General features: G+C 47.5%; 1 protein-coding gene across 2 annotated transcripts in view; it reads left to right on the forward strand.

Moving 5' to 3' along the window:
* Positions 1-12,663, forward strand: part of MAPRE3 (microtubule associated protein RP/EB family member 3) — a 48,609-nt gene that overhangs the window by 30,096 nt on the left and 5,850 nt on the right. The window lies entirely within an intron of this gene.

Consider the following 12,663-nt stretch of genomic DNA (forward strand, 5'->3'; position numbering starts at 1 on the left):
ATCCAGATCGCTCACACAGGGACAGACATGTTTATGGTAATTAGGTGAGCCCAGAGTGGGAGGTTGCTGAAGGGCTGATTTAACTCACAAAAGGCCTCTTCATGTTGAGGTTCCCAGGGAAGGGACTTGTATACCAAGGACTTCATTAAGTTATAAATGTGATAATTGCAGAAAAGTTGGAAAGTTTTGAATGGCCTATAATCAGCAGTAAAGGATTTACCTCCTTGGGATAAATCATGCCTGGGTAATGAACTTTACTTTGACAAAATTGTAACTTCTCTTTAAAAACCGTATGTCCTTTGGGACTTCCCTGGTGGCCCAGTGGTTAAGACTCCGTGCTTCTACTGCAGGGGGCACAGATTCGATCCCTGGTAAGGGAACTAAGATCCCGCGTGTCGCGTGGAGCGGCCACAAAAACAGAAACAAAAACAAACTTATGTCCTTTCTGAAAGAAAATAATAGCTAGAAACAGTCTTAGAGCTTCCCTCATCTTTGGGATACGACAAAAGGTCATCCACATAAAGAATCACAGGGAAATTTAAGGTCCTTGAGGTTGTGGTTGAGGACTTGTGAAAGTAGGAATAGCCTCAGATCTTTTGGGCATAACAGTCCAATAGTCCAATAGTATAATAGTCCAATTATACTATTGATTTTCCCAGAAGGAGGCAAACACATGTTGACTATTTTGGTCTAAAGGAACACTAAAGAAAGCAGAACATGAACCTATGACTGTAAAATATGCAACCTCAGGAGGCACTAGAGATAAAAGAGTATTTGGTTCTGGTCAGGGAATGACTATTCTATTTATGGCCTCAAGGTCCTGAGTAAATCTGTATCCCCACACCTTGGGTAGGGTTATTACGAGGACTTGTTCAAGATATGATGTGTCCTTTCTCTATTATGCTTTTGACTATTTATTTTAGTCTTTCTTTAGCTTCTGATTTAAGAAGGTTTTGTGCAAGTTTGGGTAGAAATTTAGACAGGTCATTCTGAACCTTAATGGATTCAGCCTCAATAATCCTGCAAACGCTTGATGTTTGAAACTTTGTTCCCCTTTCATTTTAAAGCGCCTCTCAATTTTGTTCAGCTTGAAGGCTGCCTGAACTGGCCACTATGATTCTAAAGCATGCTTGCTGAAATTATGCCACCTAGAAAGATAAATTCACACACTTGGGTTACAGTATAAATGCCTGTAAGAAGCAGGAGCCTGGGCTGGAGGGGCACAAACTTAGGTTTAAACTGAGACAAACCCATAATTTTTGCAATAGTCAGTCCGAAGCGTTGCTTGTGTACCTGTGTTTTCTCAACCCCCTCCCCAACCTAATGCCTGGGTCTCCCACCTACAAAACCCAATCAGATTTGTAGTTCCAGAGGACAGAAAAGTATGGAGAGATCTCTGCCAGAGCCAGACGGTCACGGACAAAGCAAGAGAAGATTGAGGAAGGTTCTCACAGGGTTTTTTGTAATTGCCAAAAACTGGAAACAACCCAGATGTCCTTCAGGGGGTGAATGGATAAACCGTGGCATATCCATACTTGTACCATTGTTTGGACTACTATGTAGCAATAAAAAGAACTATTAATCCGTGCGACAACTTGGGTGGAACTCGAAGGTATTAGGCTAAGAAAAAAAAGCTGATCTCAAAAGGTTGTTGTATGATCCCATTTCTGTAACATTCTTAAAATTACAAAATTATAGTGATAGAAAACATATCTTTGGTTACCAGGGATTAGAGTAGGAGGAGGGCATGGCTATAAAGGGGTGGCATGAGGGAGTTTCTTTGAGGTTATAGAATAGTCTGTGCCCTAGCAGAGTGGTGATTACATGAATCTGTACATGTGATAAAATTTCATAGACTGGACCACAGCAACGCAAAATAAGGGTGAGTGTAAAAACTGATGAAATCCAAATGAGGTCTGTAGCTTAGTTAATAACGTACCCATGTCAATCTCCTGGCCTTAACAATTGTTATGTAAGATGTTATTGGGGAAGCTGGATGGGGATATGTGGGAATTCTTTGTCCTATTTTGCAATTGTGAGTCTAAAATTATTTCAAAATAAAAAGTTTACGAAAATTTGGAGGGGCACTGATTTCTGCAAGCAGCACTTGGGAATCTCTTCAGTTCTTACTGGAAAAGATAATATAAACTAAAGCCTCAAGAGTTATCAATTTAATGCAGTTTCTAAGCATTGTGATTTCATTTTCTATATTTTTGATTTGGAAATTACACTCAGCTACTATTTTAACTATAGTAGTGTTACAAATATTTTTGTATTGTTACAGATATATACATGGGGGAAAACATCCCTTGCTGAGTTTCCCCCAGGATGGAATAACTCCCAGCTGCCTTACAGAGCTCTCGGTTGTAGCTTCTGTCTACCTTTAACCACATCTCCTTCTGCCCGCAACATGCATTCTGGGGTGAACTATTTGTAATCCTCTCCTTCCTCCCAGTCTGTTCCTCTATCCTTTTGACTCTTATTTGCTTGATGAGCTTTTCCTTCAAGACCCAGCTCAAACTATGCTTCCTCTAGAAGCCGTCCCTGACCCAGGAAGCAGAGCTGCCCAGCAGCATGCCCTTCCTGTATCTGGGGTTGTAGTGTAATGTGTCGCCCTTTGGTTATTATGTTCACTTGTCTAACTCCCACCCTAGTCTGCGAACTCCTCAAGGGGCCAGACTGGGTCCCTTTCCTTTCCTTAGGCCCCATGCCTGGCTCAGTGCCTGGAACACACACTCCATAAACGGTGATCAATGAGTAAGTGAATCTGAGGCTCTGGTAAGTCCTTAGTAACAAATTTTGTTTATTCTACCCTTCCTTAATAATTTTCAACAAAACTAAAGACCAAAAGGGGATTTGATTAACCACAGTTAAACAACAGTATATTAATATTTAAAACATTTTCCAAACATTCAACTTAGTCAAGACTTTATTATATTAAAATTTGTTCCCATTCTTTCTTTTCGTTCATGACACCATGTTGTAAAAAGCTTTAGTAAGACCATGAGGTTGCACTCATGAGCCTCCTTAGACAGATACGATCTAGAATTTAAGGATAGGACATGAGTTTTCCAGAGTTTACTGAAAGAAGCGAGGTGTTCTCCGCCTCGCAAGCCGTCACTCTCTAGTCCACCTGCAGTGCTGCAGCGGACCCAGTGGCCTTGGTGATGAACCCCTGATTCCCCTCCTCAGCATCCTCTCGGGCAAATGATCCGGGACTCTGTAATTGTTTGCAGGTCTAGCTTCTGTCCTCACACTCCAACAAAACGACTCAGAGTTTCATCATTTCTTTTTGCACAATCTAATGACCATTTCTCTATCCAAGGTCTGGTAACTTCATTAAACAGGGCAGGTAACCTCCTCCTTGAAATTGGTCCCTCCCTTGGCTCCTGGGACTCCACATACCTCTCCCATTTCCTCTCTTGATCGCATCCTGTAACAGTCCTCTAAGATTTAATCATTGGTCTCATGCTCATTTTTCAAATAAAAGTAATAATAAACATGTTTCCCAAGTTCCAAATTTTCCATATTCTCTTCCCTGCTTTCTGTTGTCCTGTCATCTATAAAGGCCTAAATTAGGTGCCACCTACCCCCAGAAGCCATCTAACTACTGAGGCCCCACTCATCCTTTACACTCTCCTGGAGCACTTAAAAGCCAAATACCCTTGCACAAGTTAGTACTTCATATATTCTCTTGGAACTATAAAACAAGGAAATCTCTTATTTTATGAATTACTCTTATTTCTTCAACCAAACAAAGGCTCCTTAAGGAGAAGACCCATGACTTAAAATCATTCCATGTCCTCATGGTGCCTTGGGGGGTACTTAGCACATTATGGTAGTGGTCAGTAAGCACTTGCTGAGTGACATTAGAGCAATGTTTCAGTAGCTTGGAAAGAGAAATATGAAGAAGAAAAACCGGGTCTTCCCTGGTGGCGCAGTGGTTGAGAATCCGCCTGCCAATGCAGGGGACATGGGTTCGAGCCCTGGTCTGGGAAGATCCCACGTGCCGCAGAGCAACTAAGCCCATGAGCCACAGCTACTGAGCCTGCGCTCTAGAGCCCGCAAGCCACAACTACTGAGCCCGCGAGCCACAACTACTGAAGCCCGTGTGCCTAGAGCCCGTGCTCTGCAACAAGAGAAGCCGCTGCAATGAGAAAAGCCCGCGCACCACAACGAAGAGTAGCCCCCTGCTCACAGCAACGAGAGAAAGCCCACGTGCAGCAACGAAGACCCAATGCAGCCAAAATAAAGAAATAAATAAAAATGAAAAAGACTCAAAATTAGAAAGAGCACTATGGTCTTTGGCACACGGTGACTGTCAGAAGAAACAGCTCTTGACTGGGTTGTGGCAGGTCATCCTCCAGATCAGCTGGAACCCCATTCAAGGATCGGACTGAGGTCGTGGCTTTGGGACCAGCCTGCTCTGCAGGGTCTTGACTCCTGCTACCAGGTCTGGGGTCAAGGGAAAGAACAGTTGAGGAGGTCTAGTCTGGTGATTTGCTAAACCGTTTCCTATGCTAGGACCATAAGGTTCACGGTGCAGTCACTGGTAACAGGAAAGGCAGTTATAGCTCTCATCAGGAGAGGTGCAGCTGCTGGCCATTCTGCAGCCTGCGGCTTCCAGCTAGGTCCTCAAAACCACATCTCCACATCCTGTGGCCGGGAAGAGCTTCTCGAGACCATCCAGCTCCTTCCCGGATACCTAGGACTGTACTTAGAGCTAGGCATTATATTCCTTATTAAATCATAAATAAGGCTGCGTAACTCTGAAAGCTCACATTCTAATATTTAATAACCTTGTCACTGGCCTAAATCTAATTTTGGCTTTTTGTTTTTAAGCCTTCAGTGGAACTCTGCCTTCCACAAATATGTCCTGAAAATAATTCGGGGACCCTTGGTCTTCTCTAATTCTTTGGTTCCTAGAAGAACTCCCTGCCGTTCCCAGGTCTCTACCCTCTGCGCCCAACGGCTATGAGGGAAACACCAGGTCTTTTGGTCCTGCAGGGGGTGTTGGGCATGCCTCAAGCAGGCTCCTTTAAGAATACCAGATCTCCAGTCAGACAACTTGGCTTTAAATCCTCGCTCTGACATTTCCTAGCTGCTTGACTTTGGGCCTCAGTCTCCTCATCTATAAAAAGGGGACAAAACAGTCCGCATTTCATAGAGCTGTTACGAGGACTAGGTGAGTCATGTATACAAAGCGCTGAGCAGAGGCCGGCACACAGCAAGTACTCGGTCAGCGTTATCAGCATTACTGAGGCAGACACTGAGAATCCAAGGGCACCAGTTTGAGAATCAGGCGCCCAACACACATCCAGCTTCAGGCCTCCGAGACTGTAGAACACCAGTCTGAGAGGGAGACAAGACTACAGAACTGTGCTTTTTCTGCCCCTTCTGCCTGGGGACTGCCATCTGGGCTTCCTGAAGCTGGGCCTCTAACCACGATCCTTCCCCAACTCCAGATTTCCCATATATTCTACTTTGTAGATGCATCCTACCGGCCAGGAAAACTGGAACAGATGCTGTGGGATCAGAGGAGAGAGAACTCTGATGAGCTTGCCAAAACGTTTCCCACTCCTGACACGGGGCTATGCCCGTTGTCACTGGGCTACCCCTTCCTGCCCGGGCCCAGGGGGTCTGAAGTCACCTGTTGGGAAAGTCTGCAAAATTGTTACTCCTTGCCCCGCTGGGTCACACATCCAGATTATTCTGGGGTTGCATGGGGGCAATATGTGCAGGCAGGGATGAGTGGTTCTGAGAGACTGGAAGAGCCCTGCCGGCGGGTCACAAAGCCCTGGCAGACGCAACCAATCACCTTCTTCTCATGGCTGACCAAAGACCTGACTCACAGGGAGGCTCAGACTCCCAAAGCTGAATTGAAAAGGTGGAGATGGGGCAGGTGGAGTAGTTCCACGGCTGGTGGGGAACCAGCGCACGCCCACTCCAGCAGATCTAGGACAGGGATCTGGACGGTGTAAGTTCAGGTAGGGACTGGAGCTTCTCCAGGATTCTTTTCTCACAACACTTTTAGGTCATGTCGCTCTTCCCTAAGATCCTGAGCCCTGCCGAGGTCCCAGCCACTGGAGTCTTGAACGTGTCCTGCTGAACACGATGTAAACTCTGAAGAGACAGATCTGGATCATGCTGCCATGCCCCCTTGTGGCTGCTGTCCCGGGGAAGGAGTCCTCTGGGGAGTCCTGGCCAGATGGCTCTATCTGGTCATAACTCAGAGGGTTAATGGAAACCCGGGAGGGGAGTAAACAGAACTCCTCACTTGCTAAAATTAATCCATTTTTAGTAGGATCCGTGTCGGTGGGCGGGTAGAAGGTTAAACCTTTCTTTCCAAAGGTTCTCTACTGGACATCTTTAAGTTCCACAAACACCTACTTTTTAAGTCAACAAACTTCCACGATGGGAGCTGCCATCAAAACAAGGCTACCCGCAGCAGGCTCCTGGAGCTGTGCAGTGTGGGGAAGCGAGGCTTAATGGTAGAACATGTGGCTTGGCCGTGGACTCAGCCACCAACTGCCTGTGAGACTTTGAGCGAGTAGTTTGAAGTATCCAAGCCTCAGTTTTCAAGCCTGAAGAATCAGAATGATTCTCTTGAGCACGGGATTGCTGTGGGGTTAATGAGGGACCCCGTCGGTGGGAACCAGAGGTTAATCCTCTCTCCACGTTGGGGGCTGAACAACCTTCATGACAGGCAGAGGAGGACTGATGTGTCTGACTCATGTTCTTCCCAGCACCCTGGAAAGCTCCCCACAGAGTTCCGGTCAGAGTTCTGAGCAGGGGGAGAGCAGGGGCAGGCGTGGCTTTTGGTTGTGACCCTCTGGCAGCTATGCTGGAGCTCTGGTGCCCATTTCTTTCCTTAATTAGTACTGGCTCAGGGCCCCGGATGCAATAAAATATTGCCGAATGAACGAATGAATGAATGAATGAATGGGAGAGGCTGAACTGCAGTGTGGGTTTTCAGGTGGCAGGTGGGCTCAGAAAGTGTGGTTTTCTGGCCACATTCCCTATCTGTTGACCCCAAGGAGCAGGAGAGTAGAAGGCTGGCTGCACCTGCTGGCCGCACACAACTAGATGCGGCACATGGATGCAGCATGAAGCCCCTGGATGCTCAGCAGGAGATTGAAAAACACCTCTTCCTCTGAGGCAAGGAAAAGAGAAACTATATAACATGGCGATATAGCTGCCGGACTCCTCAGAGCAGGGCTTTGGGGTGGATCTGAGAACAGAACTCGGTACCTGTTGAGAGGATACCCCAGTCGGACTGGCTCTCAGTCCAGCTCTGTGCACACCGCCGGGGAGGGGATTGCTGGCCCATCTGCGGCCTGAACATAAAGAGAGAGGGGGACTGCAGCGGCTGCTGGGACATGTGGGGAAAAGAACGTTTGTGTCTGTGGCACTAGTGGGCCTGGTGTCTCCTTACTGATCCTTCATGCTTCAAAAGCAGTTCTGGTCTTGGGGGGCACATTCAAGCCATGTCACTTTATGTTCCTTTCAAATGATGTTTCTTCAGCCCGTGTGGCTGACAGCTGTCATCTGGCCAAGTGGCATGTGCTCCCCTCCTCTGAAACTGGAGTCTATGAATCATTCAGCCTACTTTCCCTCAACCCCAGGCCCAGCCCTTCTCTGCTCTCAGAGCCCCTCCCCCACCACAGCCAATCCACCAGTTTTATTTCCATGCCTTTTTGACAGACTGCTCATTTAATACTCTAACCTTTCCACCAGCAAGTCTACCTAACAACGTCCAGAACAAACCTGACAAGGTTCCACATCTGTGTCTCTGTCCTCTCTTGTGCAGACTCTCATTCTGTGCGTCCCCGAGACTCGACTCTACCTGCCCCCCCGCAGGCGATGGTCGTTCCCCCTCAGTGGGGACGTGCACGGGAGGGGTACGTTCAGGCCTGCCCACCTTCCAATAGCTTCTCTCCTGGTCTGCCATGGTGGTTGAAGTTCCCACCATGAATGCTACTCTTGTGGATTATAGCATTTGTCTCCCAAAAGCCTTAGTCATCATCTCAGTTTCGAATATGAGGAGATGAAGGCTCTGGGTGCACCCACTTGCTCAGACTCAGGATCAACCACTGGCAAGGGCAGAGCATGACCCCAGGCCATCTGCACCCAAAGCCTTCGCTCCTCCCACACCATGGCACCAGGGAAGGAAGAGCTACTTGATTTTGCACAGCTCTAGTGCAGGATGACTTGCTCTGACTTAGGCCACTGAGCATTAAGAGAAAGGAAAGGAAGTGTCACAGGGACGGGGTTGGAAGACCCTGCTATTGTAGCCCTTGGAACAGAGCCTGCCTCCTCTGGGTGGTTGCCTACCATTCTCTCAGGGGAGGTGAAGCAGCCCTTGGTTACAGGTGTAGTCAACTTTAAGAGTTGTCTCAGACATTGTCTCTGCTGGATTTGGAGGCAACTGGTCCACTTAGGGCTAGATGCTTGGGCAAATGCTTTATATGCCGCCTCCGCCCCCAGAAGCTGCTCTGATTTGAATCGAGGCCTGAGTCAACCCCCAATACAGTAAGTCGTCAGAAGTTGGACCCGTTGATGAGCTTAACTTATGGCTTTGGGGAAGCGGGAGGTTGGTTTAGTTGAGTCCAGAATCTTCGAGTAGGCCTAATGCCCTAGGCCACTCCAGCTGGTTCAGTTCTCAGAGGACACCTGGGTCAGGAACAAGGACTCCACTCAAGCCCGTGCCCTGACACCACCAGGTTTTGACCAAACCAGGCTTCCTCTTTGAGGGACAAGGTCAAAGTTAGGGGCTCTCCCATTTCTAAACTGAGCTAGGGAGAGAGGGATTTGGGGATGGGAGAAACTTTTAAAGGAGTCTTTGCCCAGGACCTGGGTGCCACCTGCTGGCCATAATTTAGTTGTATTTATAGGGCCAAATCTGGGAGAGGAAAATTAAAAGGGCATCCTGCCCTCCCCACCATGATGAGGAATAAGGGAACTAGGAGGCTGGTTTCTTCGTGACCGCCCCCCCCCCCGCCCCCGCCCAAGCAAGTGTGACTGAGAATCCTTGCAGAGACCCCCAAGTGTCTTGGATGAGTCCTCCTGAGCCAAAATGGACCTCAGCTGGGCCAGAGGGTAGCATCACCTGAAAGAACCAGAGCCAGTCGCAAGTGGAGACAAAGCTCTGCTCCACGTTATCAACTGCCCACTCACACCCACTTCCCCAAAAGCGCCACAGGAGGTAGAAAGCATAATTGCTGGTTTGGCCCTGAGAGGAGCCTTTTTTTCCAGCTTTCTCCTTACAGGCACTGTTGGCTCTTTGGGGACCCTAAATTCAGACTAATCAAAGGTGTGGAAAATGCCCTTCCATCATCAGGCACGGACAGAGCTGGGAATGTCTGGCCAAGCTGAGAAGATTTGGGCATTTTTCCAGTACCTGTGTAGCTTTTGGTGACTCTTAGGGCCCTGATAGCAAGGTCTTTAGTTGTGTTCTGGAAGGGAGACTGGAGATTTTTCATACGTACCAAGGAGGAAAATAGCCAACGCTGTACCCCAGGGAGGTCGCAAAACACCCCAATATCCCAGCCTGTGCCATTGCAATGCAGGCCAGGCAATCCCAGCCAAGCACATGCATCAGATGAGGACTTTGGTTCTAATACCTTGTTGTGCACCAGGAGGAGTTTTTAAATTATATAGCTATAAAATAACTGTAAAATATATAGCTATACACGCACATATATATAGATATAACACTAAATATATTATACGGTCAGCCCTCCGTATTCATGGGTTCCATAGTCATGAATTCAACCAACCACAGATGGAAAATATTTGAAAAAAAAATTCCAGAAAGTTCCAAAAAGTAAAACTTGAATTTGCCATGAACCAGCAGCTATTTACATAGTGTTTACATTGTATTAGGTATTATAAATACTCTAGAGATGACTTAAAGTATACAGGAGGATGTGCATAGGTTATTTGCAAATACCATGCCATTTTACATAAGGGACTTGAGCATCCACAGAGTTTGCTATCCACGGTGGTCCTGGAACAAATCTCCCATGGACACTGAGAGCCAACTATACTATACATTATGTATAAATAGATTGGTATATATCATAGGTAGTGTATCATATATAGTTATACATACTATATATGAATATGTACTATGTTATATATACATATATATTAATGTATATTTATATAGTGTGTTATATATAATTTCATATATACTATGTAATAATATACATGATGTGGTTATATATAATATTTAGAGAGGCTAGGGAACCACAGGAAATCTGCCCTCAGGTTAGAAGACCCTTGAAGCTCAAATGATTGCAGTCAGAAACTGGAGGATTAGTTTAGACTAGGACCAGTGCCTCTGCCTTTCTTCAATAACCAGCACTTGAAACTCGTACACAGTAAACAGGAGAAAAATCCCTAAAGTGGCTCAGGAATTCCCAGGGCCAACCTAAGACCACCCTACTCCTCCCAGAACCACCCCTGACCAGCCCAGACTCTGTACCCCAGGAGCACAGGGACAGAGCAGCCCCCAAGACCTCATGGAGAAATGAGTCCCAAAGCCTGTGGTAGGCCAGTATCGAGAATGGCTTGTCCCCTCTGCACTGAGATCCCACAGGCCTCTGCAGACCCCCGAAGGCCTGGCAGGTTCTGACCGTTCTTACTGGGGCCGTTCAAATCCATTCTCCAGCTGTGCACGCTCTCTCCTTCCTGACTTTCTGTAGCACCTACCGTTTTCACCACACTTTGGGGCATCTGGTTATACTGTTCTCCTGTGTGTTGGTCTCCCCAGTGAGACTATAAACTCCTTGATGACAAGGGCAAATCTTTCTATTTCTCAGAGTCCCTAACTAAATACTCATCAAAGTACAATGCACTTGCCTTGACCCTACCCATCTGCCTGTCTAATCAAGTCTGGTGTCCAGGCGCTCCTGCCACGCCTGCTGAGGTTACTTTAGGTGAGTTCCCTGGAAATTAAGAAGCGCTCTCCTAACTCTAGTCTCTGTGATTGTCATTCACTGAGAATTGATCTAGAACCCCAAAGTGAATGAAACAGCCTGGCCGTTGAGTTTACAGTCAGGTGGAAGGGACAGACAGGAGAATGTGATCAACGCCATGATTGAGTAAGCTCAGGGTGACAGAGAGACACAGATGAAGGCCATGTCTCCCCGCACCAGGGCTCAGAGAATGTGTCTTGGAGGAGATGGAGCCCAAGCTGAGTCCAGAAGGTTGAGTAGGGGAGGGAGGGTCCCGGCCAGAAGGTGATAAAAGATGGTTCAGAAAGAGGAGGAAAGGTGAGGAGGTGTCACTTAGTCATTCAACAAATTTGCTGAATACCTTGCCTGTGACAGGCCTAGAAACACCACTACTGGCTTTGAGATGCTTACTGATGAGGGAGGCAGGCATTTCAGCAAGTCCAGTGGTTAGTGCAAGGGTCAGCTTACAGGGCGGTGGCTCAAAACCACTGTGTAAGAGGGGACTCAAGTGCAGTCAAAATTACCCTCAGAAATCTCTGGAATTGTCAGCTCCTGAGTCCTTAGGAGCTGCCAAGATGATAATTTTTGTTGCTCTTGGCTTTTTGGCTCTGTCTGGCTTCTCTTTCCCTGGGCAATGAAGGACCAGGTCTATTTTTAAGAGGAGGAAGGACTAAGAATAAACAAGAGGGTTTCTTGATTTTTCTTCAAAAAATTTATTGAAGTTAAATGTGCATCTAGCGAGGTTCCATTATATATACTTGGGGTGAGGCCGTGGGGGAGCACAGCCTAGCAGATACCAACTGAGCCTCTTCTCTAAAGCAGCTTCTCTAATTTAACTGTGCCTGTAGACCCTCTTGGTCAAGTACAGTTTCTGACTCAGTAGATCTAGGGCGAGGCTCAAGAATTAGAATTTCTAACTTGAAATTTCTAACAAGCTGATGCCCATAGAGCACCAAAGCTGCTCCAGGAACCACAGTTTGAGAACCTCTAGAGCAGAGAATGAGTGGACTTTGGGGGTGGCGGCTGCATTCCAGGCAGAGGGTGAGTACAGAGCTGCCCGTGGCTCCCAGTTGGGGGATCAAAGTAGAAGACAGGGCTGGAGAGGGAGGGCTCATTGAAGAGCTTCATAAGTGATGGGGAGGGGGTCACATTATAAGAGCAGATGCCCACAGGGGTCCCGGAAGTGGGCTGGGTGTATTCTTCCTTCGGGGAGACAATCTGCGTATTAAACCTAAATATTCTTCACTCCAGAAATATGTACTCTCACAACTGGTGAAATACGCAGTCCTGTTTCTCCATTTATGATAAAGACCTAGTTACAAGAGACATTTTCCTCTCTCTTAACAGTGCAAGTCAGTAATGACAACTGACACTTGACCTCTGCGTGGGGATGGGGGAGGGTAAGGAGGCGCTTACACCCACTGGCGGGGGGGGGGGGGGGAGAAGGGGGGCGTGGCCAGGGCTGCTTTCACATAGATTCTGACCGCAGCAGTGTCAGGGATGGACTAGGGGAGGGAGTGCCTGGGGGCTGGAAGGCCCCCTAGGAGGCTTCTGCTAGCCTTGGCTGGGGAGAATGGATGCAGAAACCCCGAGGCAGCAGGAGGCGAGGCGAAGAGCAGGACACACTGGGAAGGCAGAGGAGCCGGGCTCACTGAATGATGGGCTCTGAGCATGAGGGGGAGTAAGCTGTCTGGGACGACCC

Source organism: Phocoena sinus, chromosome 13 (assembly GCF_008692025.1).
Source record: "Phocoena sinus isolate mPhoSin1 chromosome 13, mPhoSin1.pri, whole genome shotgun sequence".
Taxonomy (NCBI): domain Eukaryota; kingdom Metazoa; phylum Chordata; class Mammalia; order Artiodactyla; family Phocoenidae; genus Phocoena; species Phocoena sinus.